The 18,925-nt window shown below is 41.8% G+C and overlaps 1 protein-coding gene across 1 annotated transcript in view; it reads left to right on the top strand.

The window, feature by feature from the left end:
- The window catches only part of nubp1 (nucleotide binding protein 1 (MinD homolog, E. coli)), a 65,386-nt gene that overhangs the window by 21,432 nt on the left and 25,029 nt on the right, over positions 1-18,925 (top strand). The gene's annotated exons all lie outside the window — the stretch shown is intronic.

The following is an 18,925-nucleotide window of genomic DNA, read 5'->3' as shown; positions in this document are numbered from 1 at the left end:
TTGATTCTTGTTGGAGTCGCAGTCATCCAGGCAAGTGGAGAGGATTCTGTCACACTCCTCACTTGTTCCTTTTAGTTGGTGAAAATGCTTTAGATTATAAGGAGGTGAATTACTCGCTGTAGAATTCCAGCTGCTGACCTGCTTTTGTAGCCGCAGTATTTCAGTGGCTGGTCCAGTTCAGTTTCTGGTCATTGGTAACCCACAGAATATTGATCGTTGGGGATTTGACAATAGTAAATCCATTGAATGTCAAAGGGATGTGGTTAGACTTTTTCTTATTGGAGATGGTCATTGTTCAGCACTAGTGTGGTATGAATGTTACTTGCCACTTATAAATGTAATGTTATCCAGGTCTTGCTGCATGCAGGCACAAACTGTTTCATTTCCTGAGGAGTTGTGAGTTGAACTGAAAATTGTTTGATTAAAAGTACATGTCCCCACTTCTGACCTGATGATGGAGGGTAGGCCACTGAAGCAGTTGGGCCTAGCATGCTATCATGAGGAATACCTGCAGCGAGATCCTGGGGCTGAGGATAAGTGGCCTCCAACAACCACAACCATCTTCCTTTGTACTAGGTATCGCTCCTGACAGCAAAGAGTTTACCCCTCGATTCCCATTGACTTCATGATTGTTAGGGCTCTTTGATGTTACACTTAGTCAAATGCTGCCTTGATGTCAAGGACACTCATTGTCACCTCACCTCTGGAATTCAGCTCTTTGCTTTATGTTTGGACCAAAGATATAATGTGGTCAGGAGCCGAGTGGTCATAGTGGAACCCAAATTGAGCATCAGTGAGTGAGTGCCCTTTGGTGGTACTGTTGATGACATCTCCCATCTCTTTGATAACTGAGAAGAGACTGATGGGATGGTAATTGGCCAGGTTAGAGTTGTCCTGGCTTTTGTGGGCGGGGCATACCTGGACAATTTCCCACTTTGTCATATATATACCAGTGTTGTAGCTATACTGGAACAGTTGGCTAGAGGCATGGCTAGTTTTGGAGCACAAGCCTTCAGCACTGCAGCTAGGATGTTGTTCAGACCCGTAGCCTCTGCAATATCAAACTCAGCCATTTCCTGATATCACATGGAGGGAATCAAATTTACTGAGGTCTAACTTGTGTGATGGTTGGGATATCAGGTGGAGATTTAGTATTGTGGTAGTGCCTCTTCATCATGAAGGGGCCTTTGACTCCAAAAGGACTGTGCAGCGTTGCAAGGCACAGATTTTAAATTATAAAACTGCTTAATGTAATTTTGTCTTCCTTGTTTACAATTCTTGGAGAATGTAAACTGCTTTTCAACACTAACTCCTTAAAAGTGACCCCACAGATAAATTCAAATAGAACGTGAGCCAAATGGAAATGTACAGTGACTCTATCCAACGAGGCATATTTCTGAATGATAGGAAAGGAACGAGTTTTTTGCTTCTAATTTTGTGAAAAAATTAATCGGAACAACATTTCTCTCTGGGTTAGGCAGTGACTATGCCTAGGCTGAAGTTAACATTCACCAGGATCCTCGAGTAGAAAAATGCAATGACATTGGGAGATGGTTAATGTATATCAGCAAAGGTTGTTGATGCTGCTAATGAGTCCAACTAAAGGATATTGACTGCTTTGAGTTTAGGTTCAAACACAGTTCCTCAGTATAGCAAGTCCTGGCTGTATTGTTGAGGGGGAAGATCTGTGCCATTTAGATGCTGCCCTGCAGAATAGAGAAATTGCATATGAAGTGATTCTAGTTGCTGCCCAGCCCTTACTAACAGCTCATTGAGTTAGGTCTGGAGAAAGTCAGTGTGTTGCCTTCTTATTTTGGGGAATTGTATAGTGTTGCAAATGGACCAAAAAGGAATTACAAGGAAAAAATTAAAACAATTGAAAACTAAATAATTCCAAGGAGTAATTGGAATTATTGTCAAGATGACTTAGGTTGGAGGGAAAGGTGCAGAAATCCAGATTACACATTGTGGTTACTCGTTAATCTTTGTGGATACAGCTTTGACAATTCTGATATCTGCTGAGTTATATTAGTCATTTTCCCAAACTATTGGCCCTCCCTCAACATCTGCAGATCATTGAGGAAAGCTGTAGTTGACCCTTTGAGCATCAAAAGATCTTTTCTGCTTTCTACTGCATATCTTTCATGGTCTATGAGTAAATGAAATTTTATTATCTGTCTTTATTGTAGGAATTGAGTCCCATGAAGAAACAGTGTTAATGGGCTTATTCTGTTTTCAGAGAATAAACATTTGAGAGTCTCTGACAAATTCTGATTTTTCAACTATTAAGACAATGGCAAAGCTCATCTTGGACTGTGGAATGTGATGTTTCATTGAATTTCTTCTTCAGTTCTCTACCTAAAGGCCAGTCCGACCCACAGCACTGTGATCTCCACCACAGGTAGGGCAAGGAGGCAGGTCCCAAATCCATCCCAGCCGGAATGGGAATTGAACCCCTCTCTGTTGGCACCAACCTGGCTCACAACAGCCATCCTGCCAATCACCTCCCTGGAGTCCAAGTTGCTGTGGCAACATGCACTTTTGCATGCGTGTTGTATCCTGGAGCTATGGATAGTGATGGTAGAGGCTCCAATTTCTTTCTGTTACATGGCTGACCCACTCTTACCACCTGCCATTGGCTTGTGTTGGAAGGATTTACAGGTTGATGCTTAACATGTTTGAACGTGTAATGAATGCACCTTCCTTGGCCATTAGATCCTGGAGTCAGATCGAACTGAGTTTCTGGCTCAGAGATAGGGGTGTGACCCACTGCACCACATGGCCTCCATATTAAATGTATGGTGCCTTTTTTGTTGAACTGTGGGTACCTTCCTTAAGGAAACTGTTTTATTAAGAGTCCAGCATAATCTCGTAAATAAAATCACCAAGAAAGGATAAGCTAAATACAGTTTCACAAACATAATTAAACTCCAAATGCAATTTCTAATTGTGAGTAGTTTGTATCAATTATTTGAGACTGATGAATCCAAGGAATGGTATTCTTTAGTTGTCATATCTAATGTTTTAACCATGGTTACTGGGATGCTGCAACAGTAATCTACACCCACGCAATATGAAATAAAGGGAGACTCCAAATTATTGCAACCGCAAATCTGCTGTTGCCTGTCTGTGTGTAAGAGCTGCAGTCACAAACGACAACTTGTCTGTTGTTTGATCTGATCAGGTGGCAGGTATGGTCAGCTGAGTTAAAATTGTACTGCGTGCAAGACATTCCCTTTAAGGAGAAGATTTTTTTAACAAAAGGAGAATGTATTTTATTTTAAAAATATATAATTACACTGAATTTATGTATGGGAACTCTAAGCACCTTGGGTTCAGCCATGTGTATGGTTAAGAGGAAACTCAAGTTAATTTCCATCCAGTCAGATGCAAAGTAGTTTGAATCTGTTGCTACATGTTATTTTGATGACTCATTTTAATTTGTAATTTACTCAGCAACAGCGTAAGAGAGGATAATCAATTAAAAATACCCATGGTCAGAAATAATTTGACTGTTCATATAGGTTTCAAGCCAGAAGCCACGAACCCTTTGCAGACGACAGTAGCAATATTTTGTAGGCCAATTTGGAATTCTGCTTTATTTTTGTCCAGAGTTCTGTGGGTTGAAAAATGTCCTGTTATTCCTGAAACTTCCTCCTTATGTCCCTTTTTGAAATTCACAGTTATAAATTGTGGAATTTTTTGCTTTTCTGGTAAGTGCTGAATAATGTTTCTGCTTCCTGCTAGAACCTGATGGCTTTTGAGATTTGTACAGAATTGTTGTAAATTGTATGGTATAGACTGAAATTGCATTTAGCTTATCTGAACATCCTTTTATGTAAGATCATTGCAGTGTGACAAGAAGAGACCCTTTCATCTCTTGTTTAAAGTGGGTTTGGGACTAAGTGCCCATTTGGACACACGCTCCCTCCCGTTCTCCTTAGGACACCAAAATAGAGATGATACAGATACCTTGATTACACTTCCTCCCATCTCATTTCCTGTAAGCACTTTATTCTGCTCTCCCAGTTTCTCCGCCTCCATTGCATCTGTTCTGACAATGCCTTTTCCATACCAGTGTTTCCAGTGTAGTCTTTTTTCTGCAACAGAGGATTCTCCTCCACCATGGTTGACAGGCCCCTCAACCGTGTCCAAGCCATTTCTCTCTCACTTCTGCTCTTACCCCTACCCAGAACTATGATAGGTTTCTACGTCCCACATCTTCCACCCCACCAGTCTCCACATTCGACGGATCATTTTCTGCCACCTCCAGCAAGATACCAACACCAAACACATCTTCCTGTCCCCTCAACTTTCAGCATTCTGAAGGGACCATTCCTTCTGTGACACTCTGGTCCACTCAACAAGCTCTCCTCTTCCTAGTGCACATTTCCCACTGCAAGCACAGAGGAGATTTGACATCTGCCCTTTTACCATCACCCTTCACACCGTCCAAGACCAAAACACTCCTTCCAGGTGAAAGAATAATTTCCAAAAGCAAAACACTGGATGCTGGATATCTGAAATAAGAAAAAAATATGTTGGAAAAACTCAGTAGCTCAGGCAGCATCTGTGGAGAGAAACAGAGTTAACATTTCAAGTTGATGACAATTCATCTGACCAATTTATAACCATTTACTTGTGCTTCTTTCAATTTGTTAGACAGTATTTGCTGCTTATGATGCAGTCTCCTCTACAACAGGGAGATCAAGCACAGATCAGGTGGTAGCTTTTTAGAACACCTTCATTCAGTCCAGAAGCGTGACCCTGAACTTCTGATAACTTGCCATTTCTAAACATCTTCAGCTGGATGCTGGGTGATGATTGCATAATGCTCAGTAGCATTTGCAGCTCCTCAGATACTGAAGCAGTCCATGCCCATAAGCAGTAAGACCTGGACAACATTCAAGCTTGGGCTGATAAGTGTCAGGTAACAATTGCCAGGCAATGGCCACTTCTGATAAGAGAAAATCTAACTATCGCCCCTTGACATTCAATGGCATTGCCATTGCTGAATCCCCACTATCAGCGTCCTGGGGTTATCATTGACCAGAAACTGAACGGGACCAGCCATATAAGCAGGTCAAAGGCTGGGAATTCTGAAGAGAGTAACTCACCTCCTGACTCACCAAAGCCTGTCCACCATGCACAAGGCACAAGTCAGGAGTGTGATGGAATACTCTCCACATGTTTGGATGAGTGCAGCTCCAACAAAACTCAAGAAGTTGGGCACCATCCAGGACAAAGCAGTCCACTTGATTGGCACCACTTTCACTTCCTCCACCACCAATGCACAGTAGCAGCAGTGTGTACCATCTACAAGAAGCACTGCAGCAACTCTCCAAGGCTCTTTAAACAGCACCTTCCAAACTGGTGACTTCTATCAGCAAGAAGGACAAGGGCAGCAGATAGATGGGGCCACCACCTGCAATTTCCCCTCCAAGCCACACACCATCTTGACTTGGAAATAAATCGCCATTCCTTCATTGTCACAGGGTCAAAATCCCAGAACTCAACAGCATTGTGGGTGTACCTATACCACAAGGACTGCAGCAGTTCAAGAAGACAGCTCACCACTACCACCTCAAGGGCAATTAAGGGTGGGCGATATATGCTGGCCCAGGCAGCAAAGCCCACATCCCATGAAAGGATATCTTTTTTTTAAAAATTCTCCACTCCACTCTGACATGTCTGTCATCCATTTCTATTCTGTTCTATTGAAGCTCATGGAACAGCACCTTACCTTTTGATTAGCACTTTACAACCTACTGGATTCAATACTGAGATCAAAAATTTCAACCTTTTGCAACTCTAACTTAGTCCAGCTCTGAAATAAGTTCATCAAACTGAAACATTAACTCTTGTTCTCCCTCCACAGATGCTGCCAGAGCTACATTTTCTGTTTTTATTTCAGATTTCCAGCATCGACAGTATTTTACTTTTGTACTATTGTGTTTTAGTGTCAGCCTAGACTACCAGGTGAAAGTGAGACTTGAATTCCCCATAACTTGTAGAATCAAGAGCTGAGAAGGGCTACACCAGGCTTTTGGTCAATGTGCCTGCTTTGTCTGATGCCAAGTGTTAGGTTGTTTGAACTTAAGGCCAGATATCTTTCAAGCCTCGTGTTGGGAGAGCAGCTAAGAGTGCCAAGTCTTCCAATTTGACACTGCACTCATGGCTACCATTCTTTCTCTCTGAACCAGCAGCAAAGTGCACCCAGAGTAGCTGTATGTGTGGGGAGCAGCCACAATAAATTGGCCACTGTTAGTGCAATAGAATGACTTGTGGTATGACCACATCATGTTAGTGGTGCAAAGTTAACACTGTCAAGGCTTTCAAGGCCTGGGGAGAAGGTGTAGAAGAGATTAACTAGAATGGCACCAGGCATGAGAGACTAGAGAAACTAGGATTGTTCTCCTTAGAGCAGAGAAAGTTAAGGGGAGATTTAATAGAGGTGTTCAAAATCAACGAAGGGTTTGGTAGAGCAAGTAAGGACAAGCTGTTTCTAGTGACAGAAGGGTCAATAACCAGAGGACACAGATTGAAGGTGTTGTGATCCCTGTGGGCAAACCATAAAACAAAATGACCAAATTTACTGAATGACCTCCAAATAAAGAAATCACCAACAAGATTTCACTTTTTGTAGCTTTTACTTGAATCAGGACCAATGTAAATTAAGCATGAATTAACAGATAATACTTCAAATAGAACGGTAAATTTCTCTTTAAATAGTCAATACAATAAAGTTACATCTTACACAACCACAAAGCACCCACATCACTGCCTACAGACATGTGGCACTGCGTAGCTACTCTGTTCCACAATATGACATTCTTTATACATGCAGGGGAGAGCAGGAGTCCTATCCGACAGTAGCTTTCACCTCCGAGTTTCATTGTTACGATTATCATCTGCAAGACACAATTATAAAATCCTCTCCCCCTCGGGTTACAACAGTCCTGGTGTTGTAGCTTTCCAGAGTCCCTTTTTACCAAACGACCAGTAATGCCCCGGCTCACGATTTGGTCACTTTTGATAAAACACCCAGCTTTTTGGTGGCTCTGGACTACTCTCACAACCTTCCAGGTTTTAGAGCATTTTAGCCAGCTAGCACAGTGTCTCCAAGAGCTTCTCTCTCTTTTACTGCCAAACAGAAAACTGAATGCTTCCTGAGAGATTCTTCTCCTCACAAAAAACCTGTTTCCTCCTCCTGTCTCTCTCTACTTTCTCTTTGTGTCTGTGTGCTGATCCCATTCTGCTTTCGGCTCTTTGAAGCTGGCCACGAGGCTTCTGTAGCTCAACTTCCTTCCAGTTGGTACTGCTTACAAGTTAAGGGTCACCAGGTCACACAGACCAGTATTTCTTATTATTCAAGAAAATTACGATGGATCCCTTTGCAATTGCCGCAACCTCTTAAAAGTCATTTTCAACTATTCTTAAAGCCAATAATAGATTCTACAGATATTTTAAAGAAACTACAAATTTTCCTTACGCCCTGCTTCTGGATCAAAGGCCACCACAAAGGTAATAGCCAAAAAAGCCAAATTGAGATGAGAATTTTTTCTCATAAATGAGTTATGCTAATATGAATGCACTGCTTGACAGTGTGGTGGAAATAGATTCAAATTAACTTTCAAATGGTAATTGGATAAATATTTGGGGAAGAAACTACGAGGCTATGGGGAAAGAGTAAGGGACTGGGACATACTGGGTAGTTTTTCATAGAGTCAGCACAGATGTGATGGGCTGAATGATCTCTTTCAACTGTAAAATTCTTTGATGACCATAGGAAGTGTGAAAATATGTCTATATCACTTTGCTGCTAACGTAAAAGCGTTTTGGTGGCCTGAGGTGGATTGGTGGCAGATGGTAAGACTCAATGAAATGTGGGCCTTGTTGGCTGTTAGTCTAACAAACGCAGCCATTTTACTTTCATGTGGCCAAGGAGGTCCAGGTTATTAGAGCTAAAAAGTGAACAGCATTATAAAAGTGACTTAACACTCTCTCACTGGCAAGTGTTGTTAGGTCAAAATATCAGTCACTATTGATGTCACGATCATAGTGAATCATGAAAGTTTGTTTCAATTCCTTCCTTTGGGGTAGTTTGAGTATAACACGTTCCCCCAGATAGGTTTTTAAAATAGAAGGATTTCTTTTCATATCCATTGCTAAGAATCTGACTTTCTACATGTCTGTGCCAGTCTAACAAGCAGCTGTGTTGCCTAAACATGTACATTGCCTGGCTCAGTTGACTTGTCTGGACTGGTAGGCAGGTTGCTCTGGCAGGATGCTTTGAATATCAGTTTATCGAAATTGAGTGTGTGTGAGACTGGGTGCACTCCTTGAAAAGCAGAGTCGACAACAACTTTCAAAAAGGAATAAGATAAATACTTGAAAAGGAGAAATTTGGCAGAGCTATGGGGAAAGAGCAGGGGAGTGGGACTAATTGGATAGCTCTGTCAGAGAAGAGATGGCTTCCCTTGTGCTACCAGATTCAATGATTCTAAGTTCAGGAGTATTCAGTGACTGCCAAAAAGTACAAGTGATGTTAAAAATATTCTTTGAAGCTAATCATAAATTAAGTGGGAACATTGCATAAATGTAATGTTCCATAAATCCCACACTAGAGTGAACTTTAAATCAGCTACAAATTAAAAATTTTAACTTTTTGACTTTTTAATAGCTCTGCAGAGGTGTCCTTGAAGATAGAAGTGACCCAATGATAAAGCACAGAAGACTTTTCCTATTGTACGCTTCTGCATTTCTGAAAATGTATTGGGGAAAACTATTCCCAAGCCTTGATTAATTTTGCAGCGGTTTAATTATTATCACAGAATTGTAACAGCACAAAAGGGACCATTTGGCCTGTTGTGTGTGCGCTGGCTCTCTGTAGGAGCAATTTCCCTTGTGCCATTTCCCAGCTTCTCCCTGTAGTCCTGCACATTCTTCCTTTTCAGATAACAATCCAATTCTTCCTTAAATTCCTTGATTGAACCTGTCTCTACTACTGTGTATTCCAGATCCTAACCACTTGCTGCGTGAATATAGAAATGTATGTAGATTTGCTTCCTCCCTTTTTTAACCAATATTGTTGTCTTTTTCAATGTTCTGTTTGGTGAAGTAGCTAACTAATATGGACAAAATATGTAATGTAGGGTGGTGGTACTGGACAATGCTTAGGAATGGATGGAAGAAGATTTTAATTAAGAATGCAGTGCTTAACAGAGAGAGAGATAGACTACTCCTGTATGCATTAAAATAGCTTGTGGTGTGCAAGAGGTAAATAATCCTGTCAACATTTCTTTCTTGCAGTTCCAGATGTGTACCTCACCCCACGTTCAGGGTAAGCTTTCCTGATGGGACCTTTTGGACACTGTTGACTCCTGGTAACCTAGCATTAGTTTGCCGAGGTGTTTAGATCAGGAATTTTGACTTTCTCTAACTTTCAGTTCAAAATAGATAATCTCAAAGTCTTTGGTGGAATTCATTAAGTTTCCTGAAACAAAAACAGCGAAGTGGAAATAAATAATTGACACAAGCATAGTTAGACTTCCAGAACATGTTGCTGCCCGAGTGGAATTTGGAATTGATTAACATTATATGTAGTACAGGGTGTTTTGTTAGATTGGTAATTTGTGGTTAAATTGTTTGTTATAATGGGAGTGAATGGGAATACTTTGCTAGATGGTGTTTCAGTGCTTCATTTAGAATTCTGTTGAATCAAGTGTGCATTCATTAATCTGCAGTCAACAACAAAACTAAATGTCACCTAGTGCATTAAAGAGATAGAGCCACTTATCTGGAAAAAAATAAATGGAGTTTACTGAATGGTTTACGTTTTTGTTTAAATTCAGCCGCAGAATGGATGGTCTTTGGGTATTTTTACAGTTTTTGTTGGAATATATCTGTATGGATTTCTCATTAGATCAAACATGCAGAAGAAAATTAATGTTGCATCAATCTCAAAGGAAATATTTGGATGCAGAAGTCTGAAATTGCTGTTGAAGTTTGTGGTCTTGCACGCATCAGGACAGACACAAGAATGCCAAATTTCAAAGGGGGCAACAATTTATATTGTTTGAGAAAAGGGTGCTGATTGGCTGGCAAGTCAATTTGCCAACATAGAGTACATAGTTACATAATCGAGAGCACATAGTTACAGAAATACCTTTTATCAGGCTGTTGGGACAGGGTATCTGTTAACTGAGTCGGCACATTGTCCAGTTCTTCCTTCTGGAATCTGTGGACTTGTACAGAAGTCAGGACAATACCATCCCTGTAACATTATCCAGATGCAGTAAACCCAACCCCCAAAAATATAGAGAGAGATGGCAATGTAAAAAGACACAGGATATTTTTTCGATTACAGTGAAAAGGCCATTGCAAAGCTTATTTGAATCTTAGTCAGAAACATTCACATTCTCAAACACGTTAGAGGTTCTTTTCTGTGCTAAGGGTTAGTTAACCAATTAGGAAATAAATTCAGATGCCTGAGGCACTCCACTGTTCGTACTTGGAAATTGGGATGGTAAAAATGCCCATTGCCTGACACCCAGCACTAATTCTTCAGGTTTTGCTTTGAGGGAGAAGAAATTGAGTTGGCAATGAAATAATGGAATTATTTCTGCAGAAATTCTGTCAAGTAATAAATCACAATCAGAATGATGCTGATATTTGATATTTGTACATCTGTGGCATGTGAAGCTGTCATCTAGAGGAGAGCTGTTTTTCTTTCCTAGTTTCGCACTGTTGATGTCACAAAATTACAACATATGTCAAGTACTGTGAAGGAAAAACAGTAACGTTACTGAAACGTTCTGCACTCTGCATCAATATGGCTCTGTTTTGTCATCAAAATGTACATCAAGCTTCAGAATTTTAATAACGATTTGCCTTATGTGGTTTAAATGGAACTTGCAACCTGCAACTGTGATACTAGGATACGTAACACAAACTTTAACAGAAGAGAGAGAGGCATTGACGTTTAGGGAATGAATTTCAGAGTTCAGGGTCCAAGCAACTAAGGGCTGCACAAAGGACTGGAATTGGAGGAGCCAGAAATCTTGGCAGTTTGGAGGTTACAGATGGGGGGGGTGAAGCAAACTGGTATCAAACATTGCAATTATTAACTCTGAAAAAGTTATATGGACTCGAAACATTAATTCTGGGAAAAATTCCCCCCCCCCCCCCCCCCCCCCGTTGGGGGGAAGTGCAGGAGCAGGCGTGGACAGGCGTGCATCCGACCGGCGCCCCCAATTGGGGGTGCGCCACCATTTTAAGTGGGTGGACCAATTTAGGCCTGCCCAGCGTGACATCTGCTATGCGCTCCCTGTGCGGGCGTGGGGGGTGGGTGTTCCCTCAGCCAGGAGTGCGCTCTTTCGTGCATGCGCGGGAAGGAGCACATTGATCTCCCTGAGGCTAAGTGCAGCTTCAGGGAGATCACCTCGGAATTAAAACTTTTAAGACAAATGTTTAAAAAATTTCCCTGACATGTCCCCTCATTTAACACTGTCATATGAGTTGGGACATGTCCATCACTCTAACTCAAACATTTATTAAATATTTAAAAACCCTCATGAAACCTCATTCCGCCCGTGGATGAGACTGTTTTCTTATCTTAAGCCCGCCAGGGCTCCCAGCCTGCCCGCCAATCTTAAGGTTGGACGGGCAGCCCTGTCAATTACCTAAATTGTTTTATTGATGGCCTCAATAGGCTGTTGACAGGTCAGTGGGCGCACAGTTGACTTGGCTGCACCTCCGCCGACCTGAAAATGGAAGTGACACAGGGTGACGTCGGGAGTTCTGCCCAATGACATCCCACATCATTTTAAGTGTCGGCAAGCAGGACCCGCCCCCGTTCGCCGACTGGAAGATCCTCCCCTCTGTTTCTCTCTCCACAGATGCTGTCAGACCTGCTGAGCGTTTCCAGCATTTTCTGTTTTGATTGCAATTATTAGGCAGACTCATTCATGGATAGAAATAATGCTGCATATTATCATGCATATATTAAGTATATCTTGATTTCTGTACAGTTTTTTAAGGGATCACTATAACTGTGTGAAAAAACAGCAAAACTCCTGTTTCAAATCAGTTGCTTTGTGTGTGCAGCACTGAGTAAAACAAGTAACTTTATCAAACTCTGGTATGTATGCTTGAACAGTCAGTACATCTCAAAGTGACCTTTGATATTTTCTGAGGAGGAAGTCTATTTTTTGATGCGTTAACCTTGAATAATGCTTGGTTTTGTACTGCACTATGTGAAGCCGTGTCAGGTTACAACATGGGCCTTTGTGTGGGATCATCACTGTTAAAGATGATGGCATGTAAATCATACTATCCTACTGCATGACAGTTCACAGTATGAGTCATTAAGACACAGAAGGAAGCCATTTGGCCCATCAGGTCTGTGGGCTCTCTGTAGAGCAATCCAGTCAGTCCCATTTCCTTGTTCTATCCTGTAGCCTGTAAATTTATTTCCCTCAAGTGCCCTTCCAATTCCCTTTTGGAATTATCGTCTCAGTTTCCACCACCCTCGATTGCAGCGAGTTCCAGGTCATTACCACTCGCTGAATATAAAACTTTTTCCTCACATCCCTGCTCTATCTATTGTCCAACATCTTAAACCTGTGTTCCCTCGTTTGTACAATCATCTAATGTGTACAACTTTTCTTTGTCAGTCCTATCTAAAACTGTCATAATCATGTACACCTTTATTAAATCTTCCCTCAGCCTCCCTTGCTTCGAAGAGAACAATCCCAGCTTCTCCAACTTAACCTTGTAGTTAAAAACTCCCATCGCTGGAACCATTCTGGAAAATCTGCTCTGCAGCCCCTCAAGGACTTCACATCCTTCCAAATGTGCGGTGACCAAGCTAGATGCAATACTCTAGTTGTGACCTAACCAGAGCTTTATAAAAAAAATTAGCATAACATCTCGCATTTGTATTCAATATCCCTATGAAGCCCAAGATCCCATATGCTTTGCTAACTACTCTCTCAGTATGCCCTGCCACCTTCAAAAATTTATAAAGCCATTAGAAATTGTGCTTACCGTACCTCTCATTTCCAGAGAGAAACTGTGTATAACACACACAATCTTCTATCCCAATTGTGTTTTCATTTTATCTCTTTCCTTTCCAAGATCCTCAAATGTGTCACATTTCAATTCCATTCTCATCTCTTCCAAAACTCCAGTTGTCTTTGGCCCTACACTTAGCTGCAAGGCTCCTCTAGGCAAAGTTATAAATGACACCTTTGTAACTGTGGCACGTTATCCCTTCTCACTATTTCTGCAATGCTCACTACAGTTGACCACGGCATCCTCCTTTAAAATGTCTCTTGTGTTGCTGTGTCACTGCCCTTGCATGATTCCATTCTCAGCTATGCAAATAAAGCTAAATCATCTCCAAGCAATGGTTCTTTTTCCCTCCACCAATGATCTATCCTCAATCCCCTTTTCCTGGGCAATATTATTATCATTGTGAAGTTAACTTTCATACAAACATTGACGATACACAGCTCTAACCTCACATCTTTCCTAATTCTTATGCAGGCAGATATCTGCTCCAATATCAATTCCTGAATGAGTCCTAATTTTCTCCACTAACATCAGAAAGACCAAAACTATCACTTTCAGCCTGCCAGAAAAGGATGAACGGACTGAGTAACTTTTTGTAGGTCGAGGGGTGATCTAATAGCGGTCTTTAAAATAGTGAAATGTTTTGATGGACTGGATAAAGAGAGATTGTTTCCACATGTGAGGGTGAGGAAAACTAGAGGCCATCAACATAAGGTAGTTAACAAGAAACCAAATAGGGAATTCAGAAGAAATTTCTTTATCTGGGGAGTTGTGAGAATAAGGAACCTGCTACCACAGGGAGTGGTTGAGGCAGATGGTATGGATATATTTCAGAGAGAGCTGAATAAACACATGAGGAAATTAATGGTTATGCTGATAGAGGAAGGATGGGAGGAGGCTCAAGTGGATCATAAACACCATCATGGACTGAAAAACCTGTTACTCTGTTGTATGGTCAATGTTGTGTGCAACATACTTAGCAAATTAAATATATTGACATTACACTAATAATCATAGACAGTGATGTTACCAGTTTGTATTTGGTCATTATAGATCTCTTGTTGGCAGTAACAGTGAATGTTCTTTTCTGCCAGTCAAACCCTTGTAGAAGTTGTGCATCTAGTTTAGCTTCTAAGAAGAGGGATTGGTCTTGGCTTTGTTGTTTATAGGAAGGCTTATACTGAAAAGGTTAAGTGTATTTTAAGTAAAATTCTCACACAGGTTTGAAATGTAAAAGCCAAAACGTCTGATTCAAGTATCATTCTTGGAAATAAAACCAGAAAATAATGTTGCCTGCTTATGACACTGGCAAATGGACCTCAAGATGTTACTTCCTTCCTAGAACGTCAACTGCTGGTGAATCTGAGTCCAAGTTCTGATTATAGCACTGTAGCCACAATCAGTCAATTTTTGATTTATTGTTTTGTTTTTTGCCTTAATATCTGGAAATGTGAACAGATTTCTGCTGGAGGCTCACGCTCCATCCCTGTCATCTCTTACAGTTTGAAATAGTGACGGCTGACATAAATAAAAAGCTGCTCTCGCACCAAAACAAATATTGACCGGTACTCTGAATGGATAGTCGGCCTGTCAGCTGACTGCAAAAACTCTTACTTTAAACTTGCCCTAAGGACTGACTTTGTTTAAATAGCAATCCAGAAATTCAAACAAAGCGACAGGAAGCCCTGTAGGTTTTCAAAGCTTTTCAGATACACGTATATCTGTCGAAAGAACCTGCTGTAGAAATGAAATGCAACACAGTGACAGCAGCAGGTACCTACCCAAGCACATTTTATACAAATATACTGACTTGGATCTCACGCCAACACTTCTCATATTTCACTGATCGAGCTTCTTTTGCGATTGTTACAGATTTGAGGAAAAATGACGGGGTGGGTTTCTGGGAAAAGGATCCAGCCCATTCCAAGTAATGGGCTGTATTTACATGGTGTGTGAAGAAGCTAAATCTCCAGCTTCTGTCCCCATCCAAGAAACTCTCCTCTAGGTGCTCGAAGGGGAAATTGAGCCTTGTGTTTCAGAAAGCACTGCAGAGAGCTACTTACACAGGAGATATATTGTGTGGAATGGTGGGTGTTTTATGAGGAATGCACCGGGTAGCACGAACCATGTGAATCAGCTGTTTATAACACGAGTTCTCCTCTCCCTGGCCACGTAATCCTTATAGTCAGGAAGATAGATTGGGTGCCATTGGCCCCTGATCATCTGCATGAAGAGTGAATCTGTTGGGGCTGTCATTCAGTTAACCCCCCCTGAATTGTATGTGGAAGCTCCCTGTTGTATCTAGCTGACAGCAGAAATTTAGAAGAATATTAATACTTGCAGCAAAAGAAAGATGGAACTTGCAGTGATATAATGCCATTCATGACTTTGGGACAACCCTTAATGCTTTGCAGCCAATTAAATAATTTTGAAGTGTAGTCACTGTTGCAGTGCTGCCATTTATCCTCCACATCCACTCTAACCCAGTAGGTTCCAAAATGTCTTGTGTTTGGTTTTTTGTTATTCATTCATGGGAAGTGGGCATCGCTGGCTAGGGCAGCATTTATTCCCCCTCCCTAATTGCCCTTGAGAAGGTGGTGGTGAGCCACTTTCTTGAAGCGCTGCAGTCCATGTGGTGTAGGTACACCCACAGTGCTGTTAGGGAGGGAGTTCCAGGATTTTGAAGTAGCGACAGTGAAGAAACGGCCGATGTATTTCCAAGTCAGGATCATGAGTGGCTTGGAAGGGAACTTTCAGGTGGTGGTGTCCCATGTATCTGCTGCCTTCGTCCTTCTAGATGATAGTTGTGGGAGGCGATGGCGTAGTGGTATTGTTGCTGGACTAGTAATCCAGAGACCCAGGGTAATGCTCAGGGGACCTGGGTTCGAATCCTGCCACGGCAGATGGAATTTGAATTCAATAAAAAAAAAATCTGGAATTAAAAGTTGAACGATGACCATGAAACCATTGCCAATTGCCGTAAAAACCCATCTGGTTTACTAATGTCCTTTAGGGGAGGAAACCTGCTGCCCTCACCTGGTCTGGCCTACATGTGACTCCAGATGCACAGCAATGTGATTGACAAAAGCAAATAGGGATGGGCAATAAATGCTGTGCGTCAGCAGTGGAGGGAGTGATTGTTTGTGGATGGGGTGCCAATCAAGTGGGCAGCTTTGTCCTGGATGGTATTGAGCTTCTTGAGTGTTATTGGAGCTGCACTCATCCAGACTAGTGCAGAGTATTCCATCACACTCCTGACTTGTGCCTTGTTGATGGCTTTGGGGAATCAGGAAGTAGGTTACTCACCGCAGGATTCCTAATCTCTGACCTGTTGTAGCCACAGTATTGATACGATTTCTGGACAATGATAACGCCCCCCCATGCTGTCGATTGTCGCTTAGTCTAATGGTGTGTGGGTAGATGCCTGACAACTTGCAGAGGAAAAGAACTTTCATGCCGTCAGACTAATTGGGATTTGAGTCCATGTCCATAAGATAAAGGACCCCGAATAGATCCACCCTGGTCACCCAATACTGCAAATTATTAATTTGGAAGGGAGAAAACAAGCCTTGCAATTTAAAGAACATTTATTTTGACCCAGTACTCAGTAAGCTGTCTCATGTCTGCTTTCTTTCTGATAGTAAGCAGGAAATGAACAGATCGTAAATTTCCCCATTGCATCACTGAAGCTTTTACTGATGTAGCTTGTGGCTTTGTCAGCTGAATAATATCACTGTCACTTGACCAGTACAGAAACTTTCTCCTAATAATTACAATTTTAGCGAAGCGATGAACCATTGAAGAAGGAAAAGGGAAGTATTTCTTTAGAAAGTGCTGTCTGTAAAGATCCTCCCCCCCCTTCTAAATTGGCATAGATTTTTTCAAAGCAGAATATCTTTCATTGTCTCAGATGGGTATGACACACCCTTAATTCACTTGTGCTGCCTTTCTGACTGTGGGACTCTTGGTATCATTAAAAACCACATAAGTGGGATTAAGCTGCAGATGGCTCCAGTCAAATCTCTGTTTGTAAGCATTGCGCTCATGCTGTACGTTAGTGAATTTTTTATGCTAACAAATGCGCTGGAGGAAAGCGGGCTCCTTTTAATCCACTTCTGGATAGAAGCATTAGCCTGGAAAACATAAACATTAGCAGATGTGGCAGTGGAAACATCTGAAACCAAAACCTTGGGCAGGCTGAACTGCATCACATCGCATAAACATTTGAGTGTCTTTCTCTTGTTTGCATAGCTCACCCAGGGGCCGAGCCAAGGTGCCTGATCCTCGCCAATGAGCGCTAGTGGGTTGTTCATCCAGCTTGTTCTGGCCTTTGCCTGTGTGTGCGTAGTTTCCAGCAGGGACCACAAGTTAGTGAATAAGAGCAGGAACCTCTGGCCAATTTCCTAACCCCTGTTCTCTTCCCCCAGCCCATGGCTAATTTTTTTTCAATCCCAACCACTGTCCCAGGCATACCTGGGAGCTTTCCAGGCAGTGATATTCTAAGCCGTAGTGCTCCATAGTTGTTATCTGACTGTTATTAAGCTACGAGATACAGGAGTCAGCTTCCTATTGGTATTAGGAGGGAGGTGTGCGCTTTCCTTGGTGTGGCCATGTTGAAATTAAGTTTGGAAATATGCATCAATGGTTCCTGTTTTTCACCCCTGAGTTCTGGTGCTGTGATTGATGTGAATCAAGGAAGTAAGAGTAGAGATAAATGGTCTGCACAGTAAAGCATATTTAGTAATCTTGACATTGACTTCCAATATGGGGAATGGTAGCATAGTAGCTATGTTATTGGACTAGCAGTGCAGAGGCCTGGACTAAAAGTTAAGAGGCAGGAGTTCAAATCCCACCACAACAACTGGGGAATTTAAATCCAATTAATTACGTAAATCAGGGATATAAAGCTCGTCTCAGTAATGGTGACCATGAAACTATCATCGATTGTCATAAAACAAAACCCATCTGGTTCACTATTGTCCTTTAGGGAAGGAGATCTGTCATCCTTACCCAGTCTGGCCTACATGTGACCCACAGCAATGTGGTTGACTCTTGCCCTCTGAAATGACCAAGCAAGACACTCGGTTAACAGCAGTTAAGGGATGGGCAATAAGTGCTGGCCTTGCCAGTGACGCCCACACCCTGTGACTGAAATTTTAAAAAATCTCCTTTGGGAGGGTTGTTCTAGCAACTTTTCTTTTTAAAGAAATGGGCTTGCTTGGCACGTAACTATACAAGTGTGAAAAGTTGTTCCCTATGTTCCCACGGGGATTATATTGTAAACTGGTGCTTTCTGCTAGTGATTGATGCCTAATTTGACAATGACAGAGTTTGTTTGCCCCATGTCCTGCGTATAAATATGTCTAAGTGAAAACAAGCCATCTTATGATTCTGGACTCTGAATTCCTGCTTCAAGTTGCTTTAAGTAAAATGTCCTGTGTTGTCCTGAAGTAGCCAGCGCCATCTGCTATACTGTTCCATTGTGATAAAGACTTGGAGACTTTGAGCAGAAGGATAGATTTTCTATCATCTTTTACAGTCATACAAAATGGTGGGAAAATGCACTGAAATCATTACTGGGTATTGCTTAATCCGACTAAATAATGGCTTGTCCCTGCATTCGACATTTGGGGGAGAAAATCAAGTTTATGCAAACTTCCGTGTAAAATTGCTTATTTTTGAATTTTCTAAGTTCTCGGCAGTACTCCCCATCAACGTGTCTCCAAGCTTACCAGCCAGGGGACGAGCTCGTGGCTTTTACTACGTTCTGTCCATTGGCACAATCAAGAATGGTGACGCTCTGACCTGTGTCCTGCCTACTCATAATACTCGTATGACGAAGCATCAG

The sequence above is a fragment of the Carcharodon carcharias genome, chromosome 15 (genome assembly GCF_017639515.1).
Source record: "Carcharodon carcharias isolate sCarCar2 chromosome 15, sCarCar2.pri, whole genome shotgun sequence".
Classification (NCBI taxonomy): domain Eukaryota; kingdom Metazoa; phylum Chordata; class Chondrichthyes; order Lamniformes; family Lamnidae; genus Carcharodon; species Carcharodon carcharias.
This window is presented reverse-complemented; position numbering and strand designations above follow the sequence as displayed.